Source organism: Medicago sativa, chromosome 6 (genome assembly GCF_051527215.1).
Source record: "Medicago sativa cultivar Bolivia chromosome 6, Bolivia_mono, whole genome shotgun sequence".
NCBI lineage: Eukaryota > Viridiplantae > Streptophyta > Magnoliopsida > Fabales > Fabaceae > Medicago > Medicago sativa.
Window position 1 is genome coordinate 52151107 of NC_140754.1, and position 18708 is coordinate 52169814.

The following is an 18708-nucleotide window of genomic DNA, read 5'->3' on the forward strand; positions in this document are numbered from 1 at the left end:
ATTGAATATGCTTGCTATGCTATGTTAGTAATGTGATAGCTTGAGGTGTATAGAATGGGAGATAATAATCATGTGATGTTAGTATTCTAGGAGGGATGGTTATGTATATATGTTATGCATGAATCCTTGAATGCTTATGTTTGTTTATGTTGATTATGATTGATGTGAAGCTAACCCCCAGTGGTATGTGGTGGACCGCCTACCTGTTTGTATGAATGGGTAGACGGTGTGCATGATTAGTTTTGTTGCTTGCTTGGTGAGTGCTTGAGGATAGCGGAGCTGCCTCGTCTATCTGTTTTTGTATTCTTAGCTTAGGGCTCTGATTAGGAGGTCGTCTTGTCTTTTATTTTGACGTTGGTTTATGTTGTTGAGATTTTGCCTTTATGTCGGGATTTGGAGATTTTATTTGATGATGGATATTGATCTTATGACATGTATATTTTGGAGATGTATGACTTTATCTGCTGCGACTGTTGAGAATTTTTATACATGCATAAGGTGTTGGATTTTTGTTGAAGACGTAGCGTCTATTTCTTGAATATATGCTTTTTTACGTGTTTTATTGCTTTAATAGAAGTTGGGCGTTAGAAGTTGGTATCAGAACCTGGTTAGTCTTGTCCGGACTAGTATTCGATGAATTTCCTGCTGTATGCGACATGTACGGGAGTACTGTCGGTACTTGTGTTTTTCCGTTCTTTTAGGTGGGTTTGAGCGTAGTGGGGGAGTAGTAGGTTGCTTCAAGTGTGTTTGTCTGGCAAGGGAGGTATCTTTGGCTGTAGAGGCTCAGTGGTTGTGGTTTGTGTTAAGGTTTCTGTTGATTTTGAGTTGGATCTTGTGTGTCTTCCGTTGAAGCATATGGACGTGATTTTTGGTATGGATTGGATGTTATCTTTTGGTGTTAACACTAATTGCTTAACCAAGAGTATAACATTTTCTAAGCTAGTAGCTGAGGTAGGTGGGAGGTTCTTAACCGCGGAGCAAGTGAAGAAGTCATTGGACGGTGAAGCTAGTGTGTTTATGATGTTTGCTTCCTTGAAAGAGAGTAGTGAGAAAGGAATTGGTGATTTGCTGGTAATGCAAGGGTTTCCATAAGTTTTTCCGGACGACATTACCGAGTTGCCGCCAGAAAGGGAAGTTGAGTTTGCAATAGATTTGGTACCAGGAGCGAGTCCTATTTCGATTGCGCCTTATCGGATGTCTGCATCAGAGTTGGGTGCATTACTTCAAGATGTTGAATGGACCAACATACGAAGCATTGGTAAGACACTTCTGGGTAAGGGCTAAGGTTTATGACAAAGCTGCGTCTATAACTGAAGAAAGTCAAATGGTGTTGATTTATCCCGAACTGGAAGGGAAGACCAGAGAAGAAATGGGACTTGAGCCATTTACAGGTATTGAAATCAGGTCAAGTATTTGTGGTATTCCAGTGAGAATTGCGGAATGGCAGATAGAATCTGTACTCTGTAGAGAGGCCTCTGGAAAATACTCTGGAATTGATCTCTCAAATACAGCTGAAGAACGCCTCTGGAAGGAAAAAGTAAACTTGGCACTGTACAACTCAACGCAAGCAGGAAAGTATGCTGATCTAAGCATGGATAAGAAGCTGCTTCTGAAGATTCAGAATGAGGACTTACTTCCATGTGGTGGTAGTGAGAAACCCAATTTGGCACAAAAAGTCTTTCTTCAACACTTCATTAAGAAGGAGAAAGTGAATGTGCCAAAGTATATGTTCAAATACTTGATAGAGTGTCTGAAACAGAGTCAGCTGCAGAATAGAACCTGGGTACCTTATGGAAGACTCTTGTCAGAAATATTCTATCAAGGAGGAGTCTTGGACAAGCTAAGCAGTTCTGAAGCCTTCACAGATGAGCTGCTTGATACTAAAACTGGAAAGTTCATTAATGCACAAACCCTCAAGAATATGAAGTTGATCCCTGCTGTCACCAAGCTTCATACAGATTTGAGTGAATCACTTGTTAAGTCTGATCTTATGAAGGACTTTCCACCCATCTGCAAGAAGGATCCCATTGAAGTGCAGATGTACTATATCAAGGAACATTTTGAGGCAACCAATGAGAGAATCAGATTGGAAGATATTCCAGAGGAAATGTATGGTGGTGCTCTGCCACGAGCCAGAGGCAGAAAGTCAAAAAGGAAGATGACTGCAGAGCAATATCTAGAGGTTGAACAATCTGCTAAAAAGGCAAAAGTTGCTACTGACAAGCTCAAAATTGGTAGTTCATCAGTACCTTCTATTGAAGAAGCCATTGAAGACATGGATTCCAGGATGATCATGGATGTTGGCATTACTCTTGATCAACCTGCAATACCAAAGAAGAAAAGGAAGCAAGCAGTAAGGAGGACCAAGAACTTCCCTCATGTTTCTAAGAAGACTGAAGCTGCTACTATTGTGTCAGAAGCTATTGGAAAAGCTATGGAGATTGCTGCTGAGCTACAAGAGTCTGTAGTTTCAGAAGCCAAGCAACTGTTGCTGATGACCAGTGAGACTGTTAAAGAGGATTCTGATCCTGAACCAGAGAAGGTAATTAATATATCATCAGATTCCGCATCCACACCATTATCAGATTCTGATGATGATATACCCTTAGCCCAACTCTTTCAAAAACCAGTAAAAAGCAAGTCAACATCAACCAAAACCAACAAAAAGCCCTCTCAGTCAACTACTTATGAGCCAGTTGGTCACATAATTAATGAGAAGTTGGCTGAAATGGCTGTGCAGAGAGAAAAAGTCATTGAGACTATCTTTCGCCTTAACCCTCAACCCCTTAACATTCAACCTCTCAACATGATTCCTCCAGAAAATGTTGAGTCTACTTCAGAAAAGGCCTCTGAAGCAACTCCAGAAGCAGCTGCTTCTGAAAATGTTGTTTCAGAAAACCCCCATCAACAAACACCTGAACCACATAAACCCACAACACCCCCACAATCACCAACAGCTACCATTGACCCCCAACTCAACACTCAAACATCAACTTCACCACAACAACCACCAACTGAAATTGAACACTCCCCAGAACCAACTCCCATGGATGTTGACATCTCTCTAGTCAATGTTCAAGCCTCAACCTCTACCACACACATTGCCTCTGACCAGCCTTCATCTTCAAACACACAAACACACTTTACCATTCCAATTCCTAACCCTTTTCAAGATTTGGAAATCAGTGATTCTGATCTTGAAATCCTTGAACAACCACCCTCAAACATCCTGGAATCTGGATATATTAATTCTGAGCTTCTCTCAATCCTGAGTCAGTTGCATAATCTTGTGGATCAACGAAGGACAATTGATCTCACAAGTGCATATGAAGACTCCTGGGCATCTCTTCAGAACCGGGCAACTGAGCTAATTGAAAGCATAAGGGCTAAATGCATCAGAGTCAAGGAAGCTTCTGTCAGGAAGTTAATGGAGCATCTGAATCAGAGTCTCAGAGTAAGAAGTTCTACACTACTCCTGGCAAACCAGCCTTTCTTCTTAGAAACGGACTACTTGACCAGAGAAGCCAGGTTGTGTAAGCTTCTGAAGAAACAGATGGCACAGCAGCAGCAAGAAGCTAAGGAAAGGGAACAGGCTCTTCTCCAGAGGCAACAACAGCTTGAAGAACTGTTGCAGAAGAAGATTGAAGAAATGGAGGAGATGAAGAAACAACATCAAACCAACACTTAGTTGCACACCCTTGTGTTTTTCTTTTTGTTTGTTGTTTGTTTTGAATTCCTAGTCCTTGCTTCTGAAACCATTCTGTTTTAATTCTCTTTGCTTCTGAATGCTTACTGATTCTGACTGATTAGCTGCTTCTGATATTTAAGATATTCATGTTCATATATTTTTGATCTAATTTATTTAGTTAATTTCCTATTATACTCTCTCATGTTTGAGTTTTTCTCATATTTTTTTGTCTTTTATGCTTAAATTTATTTCAATTTTTTTTGATAATGACAAAAGGGGGAGTATATGTGACAAGTATTTAAAGGCTCTGAGCCCCATTAATGGCATTTGAAATTTTTTGAAAAACTTCTATCATTTTTTTTACCTTATTGGTATAAGCTATGAACGAACGAAGGAGTATCAAAATTCAAGTAAAATTAATTGAACCACTCTTCTTATCTATAAGTTAATTCTTTCAATGATTCAATTTTTTTTAAAAGCTCTGATAATTTTATTGTGCAAAAAATGAATTTAATTAACTTGGATAGAACTTAGGGGGAGCTTACAAACCTCACCTTAAAGACTATCAGACTCAGGGGGAGTTTGAGCTTACAAACCTCAGATTCTGAGCTTATAAACCTCAGAACCCCAAAGTCAACTTGTTAATTAGATTAACAACAATTGATCAATTTTAAATACTTTTGTTTGTCATCATCAAAAAGGGGGAGATTGTTGGAACAAAATGTGTTTAACAATGAACCTTAAAGAGTTTTGATGATAACAAGGTATTAAAAATTGTAAATTGGACTAGCTAATATTTGTTCAAGTGTACAGGACCATAATTATAAAGTTACATCATCATTGGTTCTGAATGAGCAAATAAAGAGCAAAAGAAAATGAAGCTTAGATGATTCTGAAGGCAAAGCGCTCCTGAAGTCAAGCTGCTCCTGAAGAAATAGCGCTCCTGAAGTAAAGTTGCTCCTGAAGAATAGTGCTTCTGAAGACAAGAGGTCCAGAAGCCATATCATCAGAAGCTGCAGAAGTCATATCATCAGAAGCTGCATCATCAGAAGCTGCCTCATCAGAAGCTATTTCACCAGAAGCTGAATCTCAACTGGATTTGCAAAAGATTCAAGAATTGAAGAATTATCAATGCAAAATCTGTCCATTGGATTCGAAAACACAAACAAAGGATTAGTGGAATTTTGCAACGGTCATTTCAAAGGTGTTTGAAGGCTTGTGCTTGCATTTTGGACGAAAGCGTTGACATTGTACTTTGTACGAATTGTACAACCACGTTCTCCACTACTCTGTTTTGTGTCCACGCTTCAAGACAAGAAAACAGCTCCAGAATACGGTCTCGCCTGCATATATGTTCCTTTGGATAAGGAATGGATTTCAAATTGGTTCTTCATAGGACAACAACCAAATCAGGCAAAAGATCATTGGTGAAAGATCAAGCTTCAACAACGACTCTTTGGTGCGCTGGCAATTTCACAACGTCTCTTTCACACCTCTATATAAAGGAGTGAATACCTAGAGTTTTGGTAATGCAAGAACGCTGAACGAAAGACTCACAAGATTTTCACAAGTACCAAACCTCTGCTGAAATTGTTCTGCATTCTGTAACACCCTATTTCTAATAAGCGGTAAAACGCGCGAATATACAACCATATTCTAGAAATAGATGCTACATCTCCAAATAAACCACAATTGATACATGCATAAAGATCATGTCACATCACATAGCAGCGGAACATATACATATAATTCATAGACATATCTGGATCTCCAATAAAATACATATGTATTCTCCAAACTCCAAATAACAAAATAGCTCAACAATTTCAAAACATAAAGTCAAATAACAACATGCAAAGACTATCCTAGATCAGAGCCCTAATCTAGACGCTTGCATGAAAAAGAGGACTCCACTCCTCGGCATCAACAAGCAACACTAAGCATCCTGCACTCCATCTACCCGTCCATACAGAAAGGTAGGTGGTAAACCACTGAGGGTTAGCATTACATCATCATAATCCACATAAGATTAATAAGAACTTTGGAAATGAAAGATATAATCAAGGATAAAGAATGACAATTCATACATAGTTCCACAATATTCACAACATGTAATAATCCAAGATCATTCAATATCATCATATCAAGTTCATATCCACAAGTGTATCTTACACATATCACAACCTCACCTTGTCAATCAACAATTGACAATTCAATCCGCAAGTACAATTAGCAATAATCAACCATCAAACACATCTTAATGCAATTCAATCCACCAACAGTTTATGCAATGTCTCTAGACTCATCTAGATGCATGTGGTACCAAAACACCTCAAGGTCGTCACCTTTGATGCAACAAAAACATCGTAATCACCTCCATTGGATATATAATCCACCACCATCAGTCATGTATGCATGAACATATGACTCAACTACAAATGTATATGTTCACACAAACAATAATCACCTCACCATCACCAATACTTGTATATATGCAATCATTAACAATTCACCATTACATATATATACAATCACCAACCACATCCAAAAATCACACAACACATAGTTGTCACATAATTACAACACAATCATCTCCATATAACATATAATAACTTTCCATAAAGGATTCACAATCAATTGATTCTCGAAAGTCGTCTTTAGTCAAGTTCGTCTCTCAAAATCACAACATTAATTAATTGAACATTTGAGTCAAAACCAAGTAAGCAAGCTCAATTGCCTATGCCTTGTATTCTCACAATTCACATATGTGTGCAGTAGAGGGTACATAAGCATTTCATCGGCCAAATGCGACGAATTCACGAAAAACCCAAAGTTCGTCTCATTTTATCACTTTTCACAAAATTTTCCATTTTCAAAGCAAAACAAGTTCAAACTTGATGGAACCAATCACAACCATTTTTAGAAATCATATAAACATTATACAACTCTAATCCCACTTCAATTTCCGAAGAAAACGGGTTTTTGGAAAAATCGACGTTTGGACCGTTTTTACAAAAGTTAGACGATTTTCACAAATTCAAGTCCAAATCAAATCAAATCATGTTCCAGTAGGATTAAAGGCATAAACAGAGGTTAATTAAGTCCAAAGAAACATTTTAGAAGTATCGGATTGGTCCCCAAGTGCTCGAAAACAAAAATCAAAATTTGCTGAACTGAGGCTAGGACGCTTAAGCGTCCTCTGCACGCTTAAGCGTCCCTGCTCCAGTAGCTCCTGGAACAGCACGCTTTTGGCACGCTTCTGGGACGCTGATGGGATGCTTAAGCGTCCTAAGCACGCGAAAGCGTCCTACATCAGATTCTCAGAACTCAGTTACGGGTTCTAACCCAAATTCATCCCAAAATCCCATTTTCAATCCCCCAAATCACCCAAACAAGTTCCAGAAAGTGTTTATAGGTCAAAGTAGGTTCAATACACTTAAACACATACAAGTTTTGGAATTAAATCATCAACATAACCAAATTCACCAATTTCTCAATTCATTCTCAACTTTCAACAACAATATCAAATCTCATCATTAATTCACCAATCTTGATACCCAAAGTACCAATTCAACAACAACATGTTCCAAATCAATAACAACAACTAATGAACACAAATTCATGCATAATTCAACATCACAACATCAATTCTCATCAAACTTGCTCAAGAACACAAAACACCAACAACTATGCATTTGAACATGTTAATTCACATACTAACATGCAATTATCACATAAATCATGTTCTCAAACATAACAACAACAATTATGCACGAATTTGACAACAATTAGGTTCAATTAATCAATTTAACACAAATGGGTAAAGAGAAAAAAAGATATGAATTATGGTTGAAACCTAACCCTCTTACCTCTAGCACCAAGAATCTCTAACCCAAGCTTCAATTGAGCTCCTAGATGATGAATCCCCTCTTCAAGCTCTAACCCTTGTTCTTCCCTCTAGCCTCTTTCTCTTCTCTTCTCAAATGAAATGAAAAATGTTTCTAAAACCTAGTTTTACCAATAACTAGAGTTTATATACTAGCTCTACTCAATTGGGCTTATTTCTTAAACCTTAATGGGCCTAACCCATTTCCATTCTAACACTCAAAATGTCACTACTCACTTACCGGTAAAATATAACACTAACGGTCACTTAACGGTAAATAAAATAATTACTACACCCTCTAGTAATTAGTAAAATAAAACCCTCACTAAGCACTAAAAATAACTTTCTGCAAAATTACAAAATTGCCACTGCCCTCAAAATGACCAAAATGCCCCTAGGTCCAAAATGACTAAAATACCCTTCTAACACCGAATTCTACGATTTCCAACCAAAAATACACACAGAGGCAAATAATCACATAAGAGCACATAGAACACACATAAATAAATAATAAAATAAATCTAGCGAAAAACGGGTTGTTACACATTCACTTAGAATTTCTGTGTCTCAAAGTCATATCTTAGAAATTCTTAAGTCCATTGAGTCTGTATCTGATTTGTATTGTGAGCACCTCTGATTGTATATCAAGTGTTCAACCTTAAACAATTTTCTGTGTAATTTTGTTTAGTTAGGAAGTCTCTTGCAGTTGTGCTTGAGCAGGAAGTCTCTTGATTGTGTTCTTGAGCAAAGGAAGTCTCTTGCTTGTGTGCTTGAGCATTGGAAGTCTCTTGCTTGTGTGCTTGAGCATTTGTAATCAGATATTACTCATAGTGAAATCTCCTTGGAAGTGCAAGGGGGACTGGACTACTTCCGGATTGTGGAAGGAACCAGTATAATTGCTTTGTGTCGTTCTTCTTCTCTCTCTCTGTTTTATTCCGCTGCATTTAGATTCTGATTATCACTTCAGAAGCTGTCTCACCTAGCTTCTGATCAGTGTGTTCAGTTTTTAGGAGAAACGAAGAATTTTTAAAAACACAATTCAACCCCCCTTCTTGTGTTTTTCTCACCTTCAGCCTGGTACTTCTGAAATCTATCATGTCCTCTCTTCCGATTTACTTTCTTTCCTTCTTCAAGGCACTTACAGGTATAATTTCCTCTATCGAATCTACTTTTAAAAAAAAATTGGGGGGGGGGGAGGCTGAGGTCTCTCAAAAAATTGCTTGGATAAAATGAGATTCTGTTTGTTTCCCTGTGAATAGAGGTTGTTTAGGGGTTCAAAGGGTAGGAGAATTTAATCTATCTTTACTAGGGAAGTGATGTTGGAGGTTGATGGTTGATAAGGAAAGGTTGTGGTATCGTGTCTTAAAGGCACAATATGGAGAGGTTGGTGGCCGAATTAAGGTACGAAATAGAAATGCTTCTAGGTGGTGGAGGATGATATGTAATGTGAGGGAAGGGAGTGGGGTGGCGGTTGGAGGTTGGTTCGATAATAATATTAGGCAGGTGGTAGGTAATGGGAGTAAAACATTCTTTTGGACTGATAACTGGCTTGGGTGGAGTTCCATTAAATCTTCAGTTCAGTCGCCTTTATGAGTTATCATTTAATAAGGATTGTTCGGTGGAGGAGATGGCGAGAGTGGAGTGGGAGGAAGGTGGAAATGGGTAGGTGTGGAGGCGTCGTTTGTTGGCGTGGGAGGAGGAGAGTGTGAGGGAGTGTGCTTCTTTGTTATTGTTTTGCAGGAAAATATTCAGGACCAATGGCAGTGATTGCTTGATCCGATTCATGGCTACTCGGTTAGTGGGACTTATCGTTATCTAACCACTATAGATGATCATTGGGCTGATGGGTTACTTAATGATGTGTGGCACAAACTTGAACCTTCTAAAGTATCACTGTTTGGTTGGCGTCTCCTTCAAGATAGAATTCCGACTAGAGCAAATTTGGTGCGTCGTCATGTTCTTCAGCCTAATGACAATTTATGTGTTGGTGGATGTGTAACAGCCCAATTTTCGCTAGATTTATTCTTAATTGTTTTCATATGTGTTGTATATGCTCGTATGTGATTAATTGCTTCTGTGTGTATTTTTAGTTGCGAGTTGTAGAATTCGGTGTTAGAGGGTATTTTAGTCATTTTGGACTTAGGGGTATTTTTGTCAATGTGTGAGTAAAGGGTAATTTAGTAATTGTGATGAGAATTATTTTTAATGCTTAGTGAGAGCTATTATTACTTTACTAAGTTACTAGGAGTGTAGTAATTTGTTTAGAACCGGTAAGTGACTGTTATTGCTATATTTTACCGTTAAGTGGATAGAAATATTTTGAATTAGATTAGTGATGGGTTAGGCCCATTAAGGCATTGTGAGTTGAGCCCAATTATGTAGAACCTATATAAACTCTAGTCTTTAGAGAAAATAGGGTTTCATAATCATTTTCACATTTTAAGAGGAGGTGGAGAGAGAAAGAGCAAGAGGAGAAAAGGGTTTTGAAGAGGATAAGCTAGGAGAGCCAGAGGAGAGTAGAGATTCAAGAATTGGAGCTAAAGTGAAGCTTTAGTTGGGGTTTGTGAAGAATTGAGGAAAGGGGGTTAGACTTTAATCATAATCTTTAGTTTATCTTCTTCCTTAATTCTTGCTTAAGTGCTTATTTTGGATAAGTGATTAATTTGAATTTTGTTGTAGAAATTCGTGCTTAATTTTGATGATAAGATTATATGCATGAATTGGATGATAATTGTGTTGTTGTTGTTGAATTTGTATGTCAAAATGGGTATATATGAACATGATGTGTTCGATTTTCAGTTGAGTTATTATCCTGGAATGACGAATGTTGTAGCTGATGCGTTGAGTAGGAAGTCGTTGCATATATCTGTTTTGATGATTAAGGAATTGGAATTGATTGAGCAGTTTCGAGACTTGAGTTTGGTTAGTGAGTTGACGCCGGATGGTGTAAGGTTCGAAATGTTGAAGCTGACGAGTAATATTGTGGAAGAGGTTAAGAATGGTCAGAAGGAAGATTTGGAACTTGTAGATCGAGTGGTGTTGGTTAATCATGGTAAGGGTGGAGACTTCAGATTGAGTGAGAACGGTGTTTTGATGTTTCGCGATCGTGTTTGTGTATCAAATGTTCTTGGGCTTAAGAGACAGATTTTGGAAGAAGGTCACAGGAGTAGTTTGAGTATTCATCCAGGAGCGACTAAGATGTATCAGGTTTTGAAGAGGTTGTTTTGGTGGCCTGGAATGAAGAAGGAGATCGCGGAATTTGTTTATGCTTGTTTGGTTTGTCAGAAGTCTAAGATTGAACATCAGAAACCGTCGGGTTTGATGCAACCATTGTTTGTGCTGGAGTGGAAGTGGGATAGTATCTATATGGATTTTGTTGGAGCGTTGCCGAAGATTGTTAAGGGTTTTGATTCGATTTGGGTGATTGTTAATCGGTTGACGAAGTCGGCACATTTTGTTCCTATCAAGACCGGTATGTCCGTAGCGAAGTTGGCTGAGATCTACATTGAGCAGATTGTTAGATTGCATGGAATTCCTTCTAGTATTGTGTTGGATCGGAATCCGAGGTTTATTTCTAAGTTTTGGGAGAGCTTGCAAGCTGCTTTGGGAACTAAGTTGAGGTTGAGTTCTGCTTATCATCCCCAGACTGATGGTCAGACGGAGAGGACTATTCAGAGTTTGGAAGAATTGTTGAAAACTTGTGTTTTGGAACAAGGTGTCAGTTGGGTCGAATGTTTACCGCTGATTGAGTTTACTTACAACAACAGTTTTCATTCTAGTATCGGAATGGTACCGTTTGAGGCTTTGTATGGTCGAAGGTGTAGGACACCGTTATGTTGGTATGAGTCAGGTGAAAGTGCTTTGTTAGGACCGGAGGTTGTGCAAGAGACTACGGAAAAAGTTAAGATGATTCAAGAGAAAATCAGGGCGTTTCAGAGTAGGCAGAAAAGTTATCATGATAAGAGGAGGAAGGACATTGAGTTTCAAGTTGGTGAACATGTGTTTTTTAGAGTGAATCCTGTAACCGGTGTTGCTCGTGCGTTGAAGTGTCGGAAGTTGACTCCTCGTTTTGTTGGACCATTTGAGGTTGTTGAGAAGGTTGGGATTGTAGCGTATCGGATTGCGTTACCACCATTTTTGTCGAATCTTCATGATGTGATTCATGTGTCTCAGTTGCGGAAGTATGTGTATGATGCGTCTCATGTGATTCAATTGGATGATTTGGAAGTAAGGGATAATTTGACCGTTGAGACTTTGCAAGTTAGGATTGAGGATCGGGAGGTGAAGCGTTTGCATGGCAAGGATATCATTTTGGTTAAAGTGATTTGGGTTGGACCAACTGGTGAGAGTGCCACTTGGGAATCAGAGATTAGGATGAAGGTTTCGTATCCGGAGTTGTTTCCTTCAAGTAATTTTCGAGGGCGAAAATTCTTTTTAGTGGGGGAGACTTGTAACAGGCCGATTTTCGCTAGATTTATTCTTAATTGTTTTAATATGTGTTGTATATGCTCGTATGTGATTAATTGCTTCTGTGTGTATTTTTAGTTGGTAGTTGTAGAATTCGGTGTTAGAAGGGTATTTTAGTCATTTTGGACTTAGGGGTATTTTGGTCATTTTGTGAGTAAAGGGTAATTTAGTAATTGTGATGAGAATTATTTTTAATGCTTAGTGAGAGCTATTATTATTTTACTAAGTTACTAGGAGTGTAGTAATTTGTTTAGAACCGGTAAGTGACTGTTATTGCTATATTTTACCGTTAAGTGGATAGAAATATTTTGAATTAGATTAGTGATGGGTTAGGCCCATTAAGGCATTGTGAGTTGAGCCCAATTATGTAGAACCTATATAAACTCTAGTCTTTAGAGAAAATAGGGTTTCATAATCATTTTCACATTTTAAGAGGAGGTGGAGAGAGAAAGAGCAAGAGGAGAAAAGGGTTTTGAAGAGGATAAGTTAGGAGAGCTAGAAGAGGGTAGAGATTCAAGCATTGGAGTTAAAGTGAAGCTTTAGTTGGGGTTTGTGAAGAACTGAGGTAAGGGGGTTAGACTTTAATCATAATCTTTAGTTTATCTTCTTCCTAAATTCTTGCTTAAGTGCTTATTTTGGATAAGTGATTAATTTGAATTTTGTTGTAGAAATACGTACTTAATTTTGATGATAAGATTATATGCATGAATTGGATGATAATTGTGTTGTTGTTGTTGAATTTGTATGTCAAAATGGGTATATATGAACATGATGTGTTTTTGTGTGAAAAATGATAAATTATGATATGTTGTTGTTGATTTGTGGTTGGATTCATGATTATGAGTTGAGGTTGTTGATGATTGTTGATGGTTGTTGAGTTGTTGTTGTTGAATTGTGTTGAATTGAAGAGATGAATTGTTGTTGTTGTGATTAAGACTTGTTGTTTTGAGAAAAACCTTTTAAATCAATTTCAAAACTTATTCAATTGCAGTGTAACGAACGAGTTCATCGTGTTAGAACCTCGGGTTATGCCTCGGATCATTTTTGACAATTAGGGGTTTCAAATATTCCATTTTGGGGCGAAAATGGTGAAAACCCGTTGCCGAAACATGCGAAAACGCGCGTTACGGAGTGCTGCTCCTGAGCTAGGGCGCTAGGCGCCCATAGTCAGAGAGCTAGCGATGGGCGCTACACCCCTGGCGCCAGGCACCGAGGACAGGGGAACATGCTTGTTGCACCGTGTCCAGGTGCTTGGTAGCAGTTGTGTGGGGGCCCGTGGCGACCATTTGAAGGTGTATTTTTACTGTTTTCAATCACTTTTCTACTGGAACACCACTGGCTTTGTCGAAACTTTAATTTTCCAAATGGTTTGAAACTTGGATTTGTGTCGTTTCGGTTTTTCAGAAAATGTTGGAAAGTGATCTTTTGTGAACATAATGGATTGCAAGCTTGGTCTACAATTCTTATAGACTTAGGCAAGGCTTGTAAAGTTGGTACAATGTCTTAATCATGCTAAACTTGATTTTCGGGTGGGATTGTGGAATATGTGAACTTGGGATTTTCTCATACGAACTTAGGCTAATCTTTGAACTAATGCTTGATAGTTCGTAAGTGGCCTATGCGCATACTTACATTCTTAATTAAGATTGAATTGTAAGTTTTCGAATTTGAACAAGTGGTTTTGTTTTGAAATATATCAACGTTGGCCGTTTTACCACTTGAGACGAACTTTGTTGAAAATGGTTCTTTAAAGCCGATTACTGTATAAATCTTTCGTGAATAGTCTTATACGATTAAATGAATATATGTGAATGGTTGTTAGAGGTTGAATATGATGTTTATCATGAAGTGTTGTATGGTTCCACTTTACTTGGTTTATGAGAAAGTATATGGAATTATTGAGCTATATTGTGTAGTTGATGTTGGTGAATACATATATGTTGATTAATGGTGATATTGTTGGTGAATACATATATGTTGATTAATGGTGATGTTGTTGGTGAATGCATATATGTTAAACATAGTTGATGTTGAGTAATGCATATATGTTAATTATGATGATGATGATGTTGATGTTTGTTGATAATTATGATGATAATGTGGTGATGACTCTTAATTGAATTATGACTTGATTGATTGTGTGGACTTAAATACTTGATAATGCAATTGTTGTGGAAGTTGATCAATGTAAAAGGAGGTGTACTTTTACATTGTTGTTGGTAGATATATATGTTGGAGTTTTGCATTATTGGGTCTTTGCTTGTATGTCCATGCATCATAGTCATATTGAGTCATATGAGAAATGTAAAAGGAGGTGTACTTTTACATAGTTGAATTGTAAGAGGAGGTGTACTCTTACATAGGATGTTCTGTTGGCATCTTGGGGTGACGACCTTTGTTGTTGGTGACGGTACCGCATGCATCTAGAAGAGTCTAGAACATTGCATACATTTGAATGGTTGATTAATTGTGTCATAATTGAATATGTGACTTGGTGAATTTGTGCATTGGTGAAATTTGTTGAATGTTGTGCTTTATATGTGGATTGGTGTATATGTACATTGGTGGACTTTGTTGATGGTTTTGAATAATTGAATTATGCTCTAATTGCATGTCTTACTTGTTTGTGCTTATACACTTGGTGAATCTATTTAATGATGATCATTTTGGTAATAGTAATGAGGTGAGAATTGTATATGTATATATACATGATGTGGTGATTTCTTTGATAATGATGATTGCTTGCTCATGACTTTGAAATGATGAATTGTACTTGTTGAGTTAAGTATGCTAAGTGAAGAATAAGGTGAGTAATCCTTTCATTGATTGGTGTTGATAAATGGTGAGCTTATGTCGATGACTTGAATTAGAGATTGAATATGCTTGCTATGCTATGTTAGTAATGTGATAGCTTGAGGTGTATAGAATGGGAGATAATAATCATGTGATGTTAGTATTCTAGGAGGGATGGTTATGTATATATGTTATGCATGAATCCTTGAATGCTTATGTTTGTTTATGTTGATTATGATTGATGTGAAGCTAACCCCCAGTGGTCTGTGGTGGACCGCCTACCTGTTTGTATGAATGGGTAGACGGTGTGCATGATTAGTTTTGTTGCTTGCTTGGTGAGTGCTTGAGGATAGCGGAGCTGCCTCGTCTATCTGTTTTTGTATTCTTAGCTTAGGGCTCTGATTAGGAGGTCGTCTTGTCTTTTATTTTGACGTTGGTTTATGTTGTTGAGATTTTGCCTTTATGTCGGGATTTGGAGATTTTATTTGATGATGGATATTGATCTTATGACATGTATATTTTGGAGATGTATGACTTTATCTGCTGCGACTGTTGAGAATTTTTATACATGCATAAGGTGTTGGATTTTTGTTGAAGACGTAGCGTCTATTTCTTGAATATATGCTTTTTTACGTGTTTTATTGCTTTAATAGAAGTTGGGCGTTAGAAGTTGGCATCAGAACCTGGTTAGTCTTGTCCGGACTAGTATTCGATGAATTTCCTGCTGTTTGCGACATGTACGGGAGTACTGTCGGTACTTGTTGTGTTTTTCCGTTCTTTTAGGTGGGTTTGAGCGTAGTGGGGGAGTAGTAGGTTGCTTCAAGTGTGTTTGTCTGGCAAGGGAGGTATCTTTGGCTGTAGAGGCTCAGTGGTTGTGGTTTGTGTTAAGGTTTCTGTTGATTTTGAGTTGGATCTTGTGTGTCTTCCGTTGAAGCATATGGACGTGATTTTTGGTATGGATTGGATGTTATCTTTTGGTGTTAACACTAATTGCTTAACCAAGAGTATAACATTTTCTAAGCTAGTAGCTGAGGTAGGTGGGAGGTTCTTAACCGCGGAGCAAGTGAAGAAGTCATTGGACGGTGAAGCTAGTGTGTTTATGATGTTTGCTTCCTTGAAAGAGAGTAGTGAGAAAGGAATTGGTGATTTGCTGGTAATGCAAGGGTTTCCATAAGTTTTTCCGGACGACATTACCGAGTTGCCGCCAGAAAGGGAAGTTGAGTTTGCAATAGATTTGGTACCAGGAGCGAGTCCTATTTCGATTGCGCCTTATCGGATGTCTGCATCAGAGTTGGGTGAATTGAAGAAGCAGTTGGAAGAGTTGCTTGAGAAGTAGTTTATCAGGCCGAGTGTTTCTCCGTGGGGTGCTCCAGTGTTGTTGGTTAAGAAGAATGATGGAAGCATGAGGTTGTGCTTGGATTATCAACAGTTGAACAAGGTGACGATCAAGAATTGGTATCCACTTTCGGGGATTGATGATTTGATGGATCAGCTAGTTGGTGTGGAAGTGTTCAGCAAGATTGATTTGAGGTCAGGATATCATCAGATTAGAGTAAAGGCGGATGATGTATCCAAAACCGCGTTCCGAACAAGGTATGGACACTATGAGTATTTTGTGATGTCATTTGGAGTATCCAATGTGCAAGGTGTCTTCATGGAATATATGAATAGGATATTTCATCCTTTTCAGGACCGTTTTGTGGTGGTGTTTATAGATGGTATTTTAGTGTATTCGAAGTTGGAAGAGGAGCATGCTACGCATTTGAGGATTGTGTTGGGTGTTTTGAAGGAGAAGAAGTTGTGTGCTAAGTTGTTGAAGTGTGAGTTTTGGTTGCGGGAAGTGATTTTCCTTGGTCATGTGATTTCTAGAGGTGGTATTGTCGTGGATCTGTCGAAAGGTGATGCAGTGTTGCAGTGGGAATCACCTAAGTCTGTTTTTGAATTTAGATGCTTTCTTGGATTAACAGGTTATTATCAGAGGTTCATTGAGGGATTCTCTAAGTTGACGTTGCCATTGACGCAGTTGACTCGGAAAAGGCAAGCATATGTTTAGGATGCTAAGTGTGAGAAGAGTTTCCAAGAGTTGAAGAAGAGGTTGACTTCAGCCCCAGTGTTGATTTTCCCGTATCCGAAGGAATCGTTTGTTGTTTATTGTGATGCTTCTAAGATGGGTCTTGGTGGTGTGCTTATGCAGAATCGTCAAGTTGTGGCTTATGCGTCGAGGCAGTTGAAAGTGCATGAGAAGAATTATCCGACTCATGATTTGGAATTGGCGGCAGTTGTGTACGTGTTGAAGATTTGGAGACACTATCTGTATGGTTCTAAGTTTGAAGTGCTCAGTGACCACAAGAGTTTGAAGTACTTATTTGATCAGAAGGAGTTGAATATGAGGCAGAGAAGATGGTTGGAGTATCTTAAGGATTTCGATTTTCAGTTGAGTTATTATCCTGGAAAGGCGAATGTTGTAGCTGATGCGTTGAGTAGGAAGTCGTTGCATATGTCTGCTTTGATGGTTAAGGAATTGGAATTGATTGAGCAATTTCGAGACTTGAGTTTGGTTAGTGAGTTGACGCCGGATGGTGTAAGGTTGGGAATGTTGAAGCTGATGAGTAATATTGTGGAAGAGATTAAGAATGGTCAGAAGGAAGATTTGGAACTTGTAGATCGAGTGGTGTTGGTTAATCAAGGTAAGGGTGGAGACTTCAGATTGAGTGAGAACGGTGTTTTCATGTTTCACGATCGTGTTTGTGTACCAGATGTTCTTGGGCTTAAGAGACATATTTTGGAAGAAGGTCACAGGAGTAGTTTGAGTATTCATCCAGGAGCGACTAAGATGTATCAGGATTTGAAGAGGTTGTTTTGGTGGCCTGGAATGAAGAAGGAGATCGCGGAATTTGTTTATGCTTGTTTGGTTTGTCAGAAGTCTAAGATTGAACATCAGAAACTGTCGGGTTTGATGCAACCATTGTTTGTGCTGGAGTGGAAGTGGGATAGTATCTATATGGATTTTGTTGGAGCGTTGTCGAAGACTGTTAAGGTTTTTGATTCGATTTGGGTGATTGTTCATCGGTTGACGAAGTCGGCACATTTTGTTCCTATCAAGATCGGTATGTCCGTAGCGAAGTTGGCTGAGATCTACATTGAGCATATTGTTAGATTGCATGGAATTCCTTCTAGTATTGTGTCGGATCGGGATCCGATGTTTACTTCTATGTTTTGGGAGAGCTTGCAAGCTGCTTTGGGAACTAAGTTGAGGTTGAGTTCTACTTATCATCCCCAGACTGATGGTCAGACAGAGAGGACTATTCAGAGTTTGGAAGATTTATTGAGAGCTTGTGTTTTGGAACAAGGTGTCAGTTAGGTCGAATGTTTACCGCTGATTGAGTTTACTTACAAAAACAGTTTTCATTCTAGTATCGGAATGGCACCGTTTGAGTCTTTGTATGGTCGAAGGTGTAGGACGCCGTTTTGTTGGTATGAGTCAGGTGAAAGTGCTTTGTTAGGACCAGAGGTTGTGCAAGAGACTACGGAAAAAGTTAAGATGATTCAAGAGAAGATGAGGGTGTCTCAGAGTAGGCAGAAAAGTTATCATGATAAGAGGATGAAGGACAATGAGTTTCAGGTGGGTGATCATGTGTTTTTGAGAGAGAATCCTGTAACCGGTGTTGGTCATGCCTTGAAGTGTCGGAAGTTGACTCCTCGTTTTGTTGGACCGTTTGAGGTTGTTGAGAAGGTTGGGATTGTAGCGTATCGGATTGCGTTACCACCATTTTTGTCGAATCTTCATGACGTGTTTCATGCGTCTCAGTTGCGGAAGTATGTGTATGATTTGTCTCATGTGATTCAAGTGGATGATTTGGAAGTAAGGGATAAT

General features: G+C 38.5%; 1 long non-coding RNA gene across 1 annotated transcript; it reads right to left on the reverse strand.

The window, feature by feature from the left end:
* Positions 1 to 5362: 5362 nt before the first annotated feature.
* Positions 5363 to 7684, reverse strand: LOC146915566 (uncharacterized). Its single transcript, XR_015013366.1, has 2 exons — positions 7558 to 7684; positions 5363 to 5644 (listed from the first exon to the last, which is right to left on the reverse strand). It is a non-coding gene; the product is annotated as an uncharacterized LOC146915566 (long non-coding RNA).
* Positions 7685 to 18708: the final 11024 nt, after the last annotated feature.